Below are 13,044 nucleotides of genomic sequence, written 5' to 3' on the forward strand. Positions count from 1 at the left end.
TACTGCTAGTTTGGCTTCATCTGATCCGCCCCCTTCTCACTTCTTCCTTTTGGCTGGTCCTCTCTGAGGACCCAAGCCATGTTTCTTTCCAGTCTTTGTCAGTTCTCTTACAAGTTTAGTTTGATCTGGGCTGCACTCGTGTTTGGTTATCTGTTGGCTTATTCTGTTTTCTGTCTTTCATTGCAACACATTCCTTGTGTGCTGGTGCACAGGCCCATTTTATGAGGGTGGAGCTGTCTCACTTGCCTGTTGGTGTGAATCCACAAGCACGCTTGCACACAGCTGCAGTTAGCAAAGATGACTTTATAGAAGAGGAAATCTGACCAACAACCGAAAACTCATAATGGCGTGTCTTCGCTTCAGAGTTTATCAAATTACTTCTTTTATTGTGTGTGTATGCTTGTGCGCATGTGTGTGACAATATGTGTTTTGTGATCCGGGCTCAGTCTTTGAACTCATGTCATTAGACCTGGTGGCAGGTGCTCAATGGGTAGTGTTGAGCCCTCCTACCGGCCTGGCATTTCTTACTTTAGAACCGAGAGGCTGAGTATTCCAGAACTCATTGAAGGAATCCATGGATGACAGACACAATGTCCATCCGTCCTTTACCTGCATAGTCTCAAAAAACTTGTCAGTGCAAAGAAGCACCCCAGGGAAGAAGAAAGACATAGGCAGAAAATGGACCCCACCCCCTCAATAACTCATCTTCTGGAAGAAAATCTTTTGGACAGGTGTAGATAGACTTTCTCTGCCCTACCGTCTGTAGTGAGGAGCTGCGGGCTGCGTTCCTGCTGCCCTGCTCCTGGCTGCCTGCTAGCTTATGCCCCGAAATAACAACACACAAACTGTATTCATTTAAACACTGCCTGGCCCACTAGTTTCAGCCTCTTACTCACATCTTGATTAACCCATATCTAATAATCTGTGTAGCACCACGAAGTGGTGCCTTACTGGGAAGATTCTAGCATACGTCCATCTTGGGCTGGAGCTTCATCGCGTCTGTCTCCCTGAGGAGAGGCACGGCATCTGACTAACTTCCCAGCATTCTGTTCTGTCTACTCCACCCACCTAAGGGCCAGCCTATCAAATGAGCCAGGCAGTTTCTTTATTAACCAATGAAATCAACTCAAAGAGAAGACTCTCCCACATAAACCATCCATCTCTCAAATCACAACATGGAAACTTATTTTTAACTATGAAAGCTCAGCCAATAGCTTAGGCTTATTCCTAACTAGTTTTTATGACTTAACCCATTTCTATTAGTTTATGTATTGCCACATGGCTTGTGGCTTGTTACCTCATGCTTCCTCTAAGACTGCCTGGCAACTCGGCCCTTCTCCTTTCCAGCGTCCTCTGTGCCTGGAAATCCTGCCTAGCTATTGGCTATTTAGCTCTTTAGTAAACCAAACAGAGTGACATATCTTTACACAACATAATCAAATATCTTGCGACATTTCTTCCTTTTTGGCTAAAAAAGGAAAGGGTTTTAAATCTAACATAATAAAACTATATACAATAAGAACAATTATCAAGTATGCATTATATTTATTACACTAAACAGAGTGACATATCTTTATCAAATATCTCGCAACTGGCAGGAGAGATGCTTTAGTGGGTAGAAGCACTTGCTATGCACTCCTGATGGTCTGAGCTTTATTTCTGGAACCCACGTAAGGGTGAAGGGGGAGGACCAATTCCACAAAGTTTTCCTCTGACCTCCACCCATGTGCTATGGCATACCCCCAACTCAAAATAATAATAATAAACTAAATAAAGAAAACCTTTCCTAGAACCTTGAGGTGGCTACCTATGCAGCCAGAATTAGGTTCTCAGAAGAGCCTTACTAAATGAGAGGCTGGCAGGATAGGTGCTTCTGTCTCCTCACAGATTTGCCTCTTTCTACGGCTTCTGTTCCATAGAGACAGCCATCTTGAACCTGACCCTGCTATGATGGCTGTCATTTTCTATATAGCTCATCTCTCATTGCTCTCTGCTCAGACTGGAGTCAAATGGGGCTTCGAATGATGCACTTACAATGTGCTCTTGATCCAAATCCCATCTCTGCTATAAATTATGGTATGTGAGTCACGTAAGGAGCAAACTCAGACATCTCTACGAGATTAAAGGAAGACCAGTGGTTTGAATGTCCCCAGAGTGCTAAGAAGAAAGCCATTTTCCGGGACGACACAGCCAGAGGAGACACAGGTGATGCTCCAAACAAGATGCTGATAAACTCCATCAGCAAGTCCTATATTCATTAAGCTCTGAGCAGAGCCCCTGCACCCTCAGCTTATTGATGTTTGATGGGCGACTGCCTTGACAGATTCTGTAGCCCAGCTACATTTATCATGGGAATTTCAAAATCAACCTCCACAGCCAAAAGTTGTTTCTTAGGCTTGGTATTAGCTGTCTATAAGCAGCCAAGAATGATGTCCATATTCACCCTGGGCCATTGTTGTATTAGCTCACTGAAATATGGCTTAATACTTAAGAGGGGTGGGTGTGGAGCCTCTCTCCCTCCCTCCCTTCCTTTCTATTTTTCTTTCTTTTTAAGACAGGGATTCTCTGTGTCACAGTTCTGGCTGTCCTGGAACTCATTCTATAGACCAGAATGGCTTCAAACTCACAGAGATCCACTGGCCTCTGCCTCCTGACTGCTGGGATTAAAGGTGTGCACCACTATTGCCCAGCTTCCATATAGCTTTTTTGGACCAGAAAGGTGGAAATATATGAACATTCACAGATGTGAAATGGGGGTGCAGGCAGTGGGGGAGTCAGGGCAGCCTTTCCTATTCCTCTCCCACGGGTGAGACATTTTACAAAAAGTCATGACTATAAGCACACAGTACGTTCAGCTGCAGCCGCAACTCTCTGCTCATCATTAACTTCCTGGGTTGACTGGGTCAAGTCTGGAGTAGAAATGGTGACATTCCAAAGCCTTCTTTCAAAGCCTTTGTTTTCAGTACATTTTTCTACCTTCTAAAGCCAAAAAAAATTTATGCAATTTATTCACTAGCAGTTTTTCCAAGGGCTAATTCAGCATCCCAAATACTGTATTTTATCATCTTTTCCGCTCTTCTTCCAAAGAGAAAAATTTCTAGGCATCTTCTGAGGATGTTTTCCCAAAGGATGCTGGAGGGTGGTTTCTGATAGGGAATCCTCAGCTGGCATTGCCTGGCCTTTGTCCCTTCAGCTTTTGTCAGCTGCTGTCCAAGCAAAGAGTTCAGGGCTCTGACCTGTGATTTGTGGCTGTAGCTGCCATGTTACATCCACCATCCCACGGCTGCTGGTTCGGATTTTATAGCTCTTCTGTTTCTGGCTGCTTCGTCCCATCTCAGTCTCTGCCCAGGTCCACCTTCATATCCCTGTCAGGATGCTGTGTAGTTTGGGTCTGGTCAAGGACTACCTCAGTCCCCAGAATCCCCTTGTGAGCCCCTCAGGTACTATGCACACTTCAGCTAACCCCTCCCCACTCCATGTGTGGCAGTGGCCTATATCCGTCAGCCTGTGATCTTTCTCTCCTTTCAGCAACTTGAGCTCAGAGCCACCAAGGCACCATCATCTGCTGTAGCAACACATTGTCTCTCAGCTGCCACATGTCCCTTGCCCACTTGAAGGAGCTATTATTGTGTGGAGCTTCTCAGTGGCTGCCAAATGGAGGGGGACTGTTGCACTAATTGCCTGTAAGTGATGAAGCTCACAGCAGATGTTGGCAAAAGTAAACCAACAGTTTACTTAGCTTCAAGGCTGTAAGTACTGAGGGGTGTAGGAAGAGTCTTAAGAGCTATTCAGAAATATAGAATGAGGTCTTCGTCAGATCGCTTTGGGGAGATTGCTATAGCCTACAGCAGGGGCGGGCAATACGGCCAGTGGGTCCAATAAAGTCTGCTGCTTGTTCCTGTCTACCCAGGCACACCTCCTCTCTCTTTCTCTCCCCATCCTCCCTCCCCCTTCTCTCTCCACCCTCCCTTCCCCTTCTCTCTCTGTGTGTGTTTGTATTTCTATTGCTACTTTCTTGCCAAGCCTGGTAGTTACAATGGCAATCCTGTGACCTTTGGCCCACAACGTATTCCTCTGGTTCTTTACAGTGAAATTCATTAGTCCCTGCTGTCTGTTGAGTAAAAGAAACTTAAGATTTCTTTGTCACAACCTTCCTCTCTCCAGAGATTAAAGAAGTCTGCCCTCACTCTCTACTACTTCTGTGTTAACAGCCAAGTTTAGGTGTGAATTCTTTCTAAAAGGTATTATGAAGATGATGTGCTAACGCAATAAAAATGTTTGTAATTTTGTGGGGTTTTGGATTTTTTGTTGTTGGTTAGATGCTCTCTCTCTCTCTCTCTCTCTCTCTCTCTCTCTCTCTGTGTGTGTGTGTGTGTGTGTGTGTGTGCAAGTGTTTTGCTTTCCTGCTTTCTTGTTTTGCTTTAGTGACTTCTTGTTAGGCATAATAAGGCTAGTAAGATCTCATCACTTCCTGTCTTAGTCCTGTTGGACATGCTCAGCTCTCCCTGGTGGCCTGCAGGTCAGGGAGGCCAGCAGGGCTGTGGATGCTACAGCTGCTCTCAGCCTAGGCCGTGCATGAAAGTCAGCACACTGGAAGAGAGAGCAGAGCCTCCCATGACGGCAGATTAGCAGAGGCAACATGGTGGTGCTGCATGTGTTGGCTCCTTTACACCGAGCAGCCTCGCCAGCACTCCAGGTCTAACAGGTCTGCGGTTTCAACGACGATCCCAAGAACCCGCTTCCCTTTGTGTCTTCCAGGTTATCCTCTATGATAATTCTGTAGCCCTTAGAGGGCTGTGGAGAAAAGTTATTTAAGGCAAACACATATGCAGTCATCCTATTAATGGCAAATGGCATTGATGGAGGATTAATTATCTGTGAGAATGACCTGTGTTTGACCTTGCTGTTTACGATGAAGTCAAGCCCAGATATCATAAAGTTACATTAATTTGTAGTTTTGTTTAACAGTAAGTAACCCCTTCTTCCCCAGTTACGGATTTATTGCCTTATAGACTACTAACTAGTTTTGCATCTGACCTAGAAATCTACCTCCCTGCCCCCTGCTTCTTATTCAAACATCCTGTTTTTGAGATGCCTCTTGTTGGTGGACGAGACAAATCCTGCTCTTCATACAGTCTTGGAATGAGCACTGCCATCTTGTACTCAGGGGAAAAGCATGCCTGCTGTGTCATTTTAAGCCTCTTCTCCTTCTAGTGCCACAACTCAAGGTGCTTCTCAAAATGGGGTAGGGATGAAGAGCGGCTGAACAAAGGTCTAGCCTGACCCAGGCGGCAGCAAGGCATCAGCAGAATTCTTTGCAGTGCAAGCATTCCGATACTAGAACAGATAAAAATAATCACATTGTATCTAATATGTAGCAGAATGCAAGAGGACTCCTCAGCGAAAGTACTGTGTAGTGGAATTTCATTTGTGTTTTAATAAATAAAGCTTGCCTGAAGATCAGAGAGTAAAACAGCCCCACTGGTCAGCCTCACAGACCAGGCAGTGGTAACACCACACCTTTAATCCCAGTAGCCACACTAGTTTGTCATAGAAACCGGATGGTGCATGCCTTTAATCCCAGTGGCGCACGTCTTTAATCCCAGCCCTAGAGAGGATTATAAAACTGGAGGAGACACTCTCAGTCTCATTCTGAGATTCTTGGAAGCAGGATCACTATTTCAGACTGAGGTAAAAGCCAGCGGCTGGCTGCTTTGCGTTTCAGATCTTTGAGTTGAGCCCCAATTTCTCTCTCTGAGTTTTTATTAACTGTGCTTCAGAACTGATTGCCAATAGCATCCTGGCAAACGCCAAACTGGTGTGTCTAAGCACACTGAGGCTGATAAACAATTCCAGCCAATCTAGCCATGGCAGTGACTTGATGCTGCTCTGGAAGGCCACTTGCTCTCCTCTAGATGACTGTTAGTGTCACGGCATAGTAAAGGACAGATATATTGTAAGGATGCTCAGGAAAGACTAGAACACTCTATAAAAATTCTGCCTTGCCTCAGAATTGAATCAGAGGGGGCAGGCGTGACTTACAGGGCTAATGTGGCCCACACTCACTTTTGGCAAATAGGTTTTTGGTAGTAGAGTTCTAGTAAAGTGGAACCACACACATTCTTGTATCTGTCGTCTGTGTCTAGTCTTGTGTATCAACAATAGAGGACAACAGTCACTGCAGGTGTCTCAAAGCCTACAGTTTGTACGACCTGGCTCTCTTTTTGAAACAGGAAATGATTTCTGTTCCTGATGAATGCTACTTTGGCAATTTTTGACCTCTCTTGAGATGGCTTTGAACGTGACACGGTCTATAGGCAACAGAGAGAATAATGCAGCAAGGGATGGTCATCTTAGGCTTCTGTTCCTGTGACAAGACACAAGGGCCAAGGAAACATAAAGAAGAGCTAAGGCTCACGGTTTCAGAGAGTCAGAATCCATGACCATCACGGTAAAGAGCATCACAGCAGGCAAGTAGCCATGGCACTGAAACAGCCGCTGAGAGCTCCCATCTAGCAATAACCAAGAAGAAGCAGAAAGCAAGCACTCTGTGAATGGTACATGTATTTTGAAACTTCAAAGTTGGCTCCCAGAACACACCACCTCCAATAAGGTCATCTCTTCTAATTGTTCCCACACAGTCCCACCAAGTTGACACCAAGTAATCAAACAAATGAGCCTATTGGGCTATTGGCATGGTCACCACCACAGGTGAGGAATCCCCAGAGCGTGGAGCAATGAGAGCCCCCACTGAGGTCGGCTGCAAGCTTCAGGGAGATTCCCAGCAGCAAGCTCTACCAGGACACCTCCTGGTAGGGCCTCCCTCCCTGTACCTCCTCACACTCTACAGGACAATGTTCCAGGAAGGGAAAAGCTGCAGAAGCCACCGTCCCTCAAGGGCGGGAAGTGTTTACCCTCCATCACACACAGTGAGCTGAAAACACGGGGTGTTTACTTGAGGCTGTGAAAAACTCAATTTGCAGCAGCAGTGACAGCACACACTATGGCAGGCTGCCCTCTCCCCGATGACATTGCCAGGATTAAAAATAGCTGTTCTGTGTGTCCTTCAGTCTGGTATTGAACCGGAGCCTTCGAGCATTGGTCTCCTTAGCTTCATGCTTAATGAAGCATAATTTGTATTAATAGCAGCTATTAAATCTAGAGTGCTTAATAGGAATTTAGAGTGGAGGCCCTAAGTTACTGAGCTCCTCCAGTGTGGTCCCCAGAGAGCTGAGCTCAGGCTTGAACACTCGTGGCAATGAATCACTGGTCTGCGAACCAGCTGTGGATGGGTGGGAGGAAGAAGAAGGAGGTGGGGGACAGGGAATCAGAGCCCCAAATGTAAGCATCATGGGGTTCTCACTACTTCCAGGTCCTGCAAGGTGATCTGTCAGTCAGGGGGTGACTGCCTTAAAGAAAAGGGTGACTTGATCGTAGAGATATAGGTTCAGAGTCAGCTTCTAATCTATGAGCTGCCTTCCATCTCTGTATGTCTCTGAGCTTCCAGTTTCTCACTCAAAGACTGGCAATACAGAGCAGCAATATCCTGGGAGCTACTGTGAAGATTGTGGAGTCAATATGAAGACTGGATGGGACCCCTGAACCTCTTTGCTTGCCTTTCCTCGAGACTCAGTTCTATTTTACACGGACCATTAAGGATTTCAGCAAGAAATTATCTGAAGAAGCTAAATTACCTGCTTTTACTAAGTTTCCTAATTGGCCACCATGTTCACGACTGGTCCTGGCTCCTTTTCCCCATTAGCAGACACCGTGTTTGCTTTTTGCTGTATTATGAATTCCCCTATTCAAATCTCTGACTCCAACACAAGTCCGCCCTTATGACAGTTCTTGAAAGAAAGTGGGAGACATATGTCCCATTGCCTGATACAAGGTTTGGTCCTAAATAACTGAGTGATCAATCATGGTTGACATCATCACTGTCCTTTTGTAATTAAGAGAACGGTGTCCAACACCAGTGCTGCTGTAAGTCTGAACATTACCAGCTGTTCTGCCTTGAGCAAATCCCTTCGTTCATCTGGGCCTCAATGTGTACTCCTGTAAAACAGGGTTGCTCTGGAAGGAACCTGAGGCTGTTGAGAAGGTAGCCGTGAAACAGAGCCGCTGGGCAGTGCTTGTGTCCTAGCTGCTCATCACAGAAGAGGGCACTAAGGCATCTCAGCCGGTAACCTCCCAAAAATTGCCCGCTGGACGTAGACATTCTTTACCGCACTGGGTTAGGGGTCTGGTCCATGTGATGCAGGACTAGTTCTAGGCATGGCTTCTCAACACTTGGGTAGGAACAGACTGTTACGGAATTGAAGCTTCAGAGACATTATGGAGCTGGGCAGCCTGCTGTGAGAAGGCAGCATTTGAGACAAGTCCAGCTCCGCTGTGTGTGCTCGGGAGGAAAGCCACTATAACAGTCACGGCTGCCCTGAAACAGGAGGATTAAGAGCGCATTGAAGCAATGTGGGCCCGTGCCTGTTGGCAGACACTACCTGTCCCAGGACCCCAGAGCAGGGACAGGCAGCATGGGACTTCTGTTCCAGTGACTTCTGATTTCTGTGATCTTGGCTAAACTATCACCTCCAATCACAGAGGTAGCATCCTCATTTCATAACTTACGAATTACTTATTTTATATTTTCCCATTTAATAATTTTAGATCATAGCTGAGTATGGGTAGCTAACACTGTGGAAAGAGAATCCTCAGTTAAGGGAAAAGCATTCCTTTATTAAGGTTAAGTTATACTAGTAATTATATGAACATAAATGCATATATATCATTGATTATCTCTTAATTTTTTCATTACTTTTAGCTCAAATAGCATATGTACACATGTGTGTCAGAGTGTGTATGTGCACATGGGAGTGTAGATTACTGCAGGCTCGAAGAGACAGCTTTGGACTCTCTACTGGAGTTGCAGGAGGTTGTGAGCCACCTGATGTGGCTGCTGAGCTGGCCTCGAACTCAGAGATCTACCTGCCTCTGCCTCCTAAAATGCTGGAATTAAAGGTATATGCCATCACTGTCTGGTGGTGGAAGCACTCTTAAGTGCTGAGACCTATCTTCTAGAACTTTTGTCACCCAGACACTGGACTTCCCTTTCTAGGAACAGAGAAGTGGGATAGGTTTTCTGTCACACCCTGGCTCTGAAATCCTGAAGTGCTTTTCCTCAGAAGAGACGCACAGATGCTATTGTGATCTACAGCCTTGAACCAGGACAGGGTATGTAGCCACATCTAACTGCATGGAAGAATATGTCTGTATATGGCAGATGCCACCTGACTCTGTCACAGTCCAAATTATATCAATCCAGAGCCCTAAAAGCTAATTTAGAAGGCGAGAAAACATCAGCAAATTAATAATAAGATGCCTTATGAGTCATCTTAACAAATAATGCTAAAATGTTTTCCTCAAAATTATCTAACGAAAGTGAAATGGAAGCACACCTGTATGGTTTTCCAATGTCTGATTTTACCAGAAGCAATTTATTTTCCAGCTAGTTGTTTGTATTTTGAGATGTCTGCAACACCGGTTGTAATATCATACTGGCGTTATGTTATGTATCTTCCAATATCAGCATAATGAAGAATAACTAGACCATTCCTACTGTTGCTTTTATATGAAAATAAGAAAAATTGTAGCCATAACGAGCTACTTTGCCTTTGTTATAAATCCCCATATGGCATAATTAAAATATGTCATAATATACTTCCAGTCTTTCTTTCTGTACTAACTGTATACAGATAGAAAACACGATCACTTATAAAGAACCGAATTCCAACAAAGCTTACATTTGCCATTTTTCTCATAAAATTTTATAATTAAATTATTAGACTATGAATTGTTAAATTTCCTACTTTTACTATATGATACAATTTTTATTTCTTTTGAACTAAAAGTATTAATAAAAATTTTCCTAATTTGGAATTATTCACTTGGATAAAAAGCTAATAGTCAAGATATTTTTTTGGAATAGTTCTGTTTTCTCTCTCTCTTCCTTCCCCTCATCTTTCTTTTTTGCTTCTGGCCATATTGCACAGGCATGAAAAAAGTAATATTTTTTCTCCATCTTGAAAATTTTTTTTCATCCCTGGAAGAAATTTGAATATTGTTATAATTTTCCTAGGTTCACATTATTTTGCCTTAGTGTAATCTTAAAGTGTTGCCAGTTTCTGTAGCACATCAGTTGCTCCCTTATGAAGAGATTATGTTTAAAAGTAAGATGTGTAATTAAATCACAGCTTAATCCTAGTAGCATCTTGTTTCTCGGTACTGAATAGATGCTGGAATTGGTAAGAGTCATCACTTCACTTACGGTTTGTAAGAAACATGTGCTTAGTCATTTTCCCCATGGTCAGAACATAGCAAGTCTCAAACAGACTTTTAAAAAGACATTTTTTGAGAAACATCTATTTCAAGTGGGGTTATATATTTTATATTAGAAATTCGGGAGGAACCTTATCTCTATAATCAATTTCTCTATTTATAACCTCCTGCATTATTTTAAAATTAAAAATTGATTGTTCTATAGGATGTATATATATTGTAGAGCACTAACTTCACCAGTTTCTCAAAAATTTGAGAAAAATCTGTTTCCATAGAGAAGGTAATGTCTCAAGAATCCATCTGTCTGCCAATGACAGTCAACTAATATTAGCTGAAAGTAGCAGCAAGTGGAAACAGTGGTGGCATGGAGACCGAGATGTCACTGGTTTACAAAGCCACACAGTACGGGTTCACATCTCTCTAGTTTGTTACGCTCAGTACAGGCTGACTTCGTGCCTCAGGCCAGGTGCCTTTTGGTCACAAAGTATCTGATGGTCTTGAAACTTACTTGGCAGAGCTGAGTTAAACAGACAGCATGAAAAATAGCTGTGAGGATAAAAAGCAGAATGAATTGCAGACTATAATTGCTTATATAATTAAAAAATATACAGATATATAAAAGTATGTAAATAATATTAAAAATGATTTCACTTTGGTCACAGTACATGAAGAAATTGATTGTGTTCCGACCATTAAGTTTTCCTCCACCCTGGCTTGCTTTCATAGTACCAGAAAGTTCTGGCAGACTGCAGGGGGAGGGGAAAGGTCCCCATCTTATCCAGCTATGAACTCTGTGAACTACAAAATGACAACTATGGCAAGAAATTCCATGGATGCGATAGTGGCATGAATGTCATGGGGGTGACCAACAACTTTCTGATTGTATTCAAGGCCCACTCCACACTTATTTGGTACTGCTAATCTGCCCAAGAGCCCATGATTTGGGAGATTACAGGTCCCAGCGGTGAACCCGCTACTATTATTTTGCTAAATGAACATAGTATCAAACTGCCTTTGAAATTTGCATCTGTATCCATAGATAAGTGTGTAGTGTGGAGCTGTGGGCTGCATTCCTGCCGCCCTGCTTTCGGCCTCCTGACTAGCTTATGCCCCAAAATAATTACACAGAAACTGTATTCTTTTAAACACTGCCTGGCCCATTATTTTCAGGCTCTTATTCACATCTTGATTAACCCATATCTAATAATCTGTGTAGCACCACGAATTGGTGCCTTACCGTTTAGTTTCTAGCATATGTCCATCTTGGGCTGGAGCTTCATCGCATCTCGCTTCTCTCTCTGGAGAGGCATGGCAGTCTGTCTCACTTAGGAGAGGTATGGCATCTTACTGAGCAATCTACCTCACTTCCTTCTTCCTGTTCTGTCTACTCCTCCCACCTAAGGGCTGGCCAATCAAATGGGCCAGGCAGTTTCTTTATTAGCTAATGGGAGTCCCCCATCATTTCCCCTTTTTCTGTTTAAACAAAAAAGAAAGGCTTTAACTTTAACATAGCAAAATTACATATAACAAAACAGTTATCAAGCAAGAATTATAGTTACAATATTTATATCTACTTTATCTTTTATCATAACTAAGGAAAACTATAACTATCTATCCATTCTTCAACTCCATCAAAGACTCCAGAAGGATATAATATTACCTAGGTGAACAAGAAGTAAGCTACTTCCAAAACTCTAGAAATCACAGAGACATCTCGCTGCCTGGACAGTCACCCAAAGTTCCTCTGTACCGTTGGGGCATCCATCTTCGGCCTACAGGCCCATAGTTTCCAGCAGACGTTTCCATGAAGCAGGAAATTTCAAAGGCAGTTCAGTCAGTATCTGCTGTGTCCTGCAGAATGTCTCCCAGACTCTTTCATGAGTCAGGAACCCCAAAGAATCATCTCACCTTTAGGCAAGTTCAACAGTCCTCTCTCTGTGGGTTCTTTGTGTCCAGTTTCTGCAACAGTCCAGGCAAGAGCAGTTTCTTGCCCAAATTGCTACCAAACTCCATAAGGATCCTCTTCGATGCCCATCATCTTCTTGAAGTAGATTGGTGCTGCCAGGAGCAGACGTGTCTCATTGTCATGAAAAGCCTTAAGTTATTAAAACATTTAAGTGGAATATTCTGTAGTCTTTGAAAGATATGAAGAATGTCTATCTAACTGAAATATATCTCTATATATCTAGAAAATCTAACTAACATGACTATAAGCTTTACTATTATTGATGATTATCCATTAACAACCTATATTTCTTAACTATACATTACATTTTTAAAATGAACTACACAATCACAATACCTTAATCAGTATCAAAAATACGTATACATATAACAAAATTGACCTTAAAATCCATACCAATGCAAATTATTCCTATCTATATCATATCCCCCTTTAAATGTAAAAGAACATTTATAAACAATATTTGGGAACATGGGCACAGTTATTTCTCTCCAAACTGCTTCCTGCTGAATGGGGACGCTGTTAATCAGATCTTTCATGGTGTAACCTGTGTGCCAGGTTCATATCAGTCATCAGTTGGATGAAGTAATTTTCTGAAGGTGGTCACAGCAACCTTTCAGGAGGCCGTGGTCTGTCATACCATATTGGGATAGAAGCAATCCATAGGGTCTTATTTTCTGTAAAAACAAAAGAAACTCCTTTCCAAAGCATCATGTCCTTAGATCCAAATTGTAAAGTCAAGGTATTTT

Source organism: Arvicola amphibius, chromosome 3 (genome assembly GCF_903992535.2).
Source record: "Arvicola amphibius chromosome 3, mArvAmp1.2, whole genome shotgun sequence".
NCBI classification, from domain to species: Eukaryota; Metazoa; Chordata; class Mammalia; order Rodentia; family Cricetidae; genus Arvicola; species Arvicola amphibius.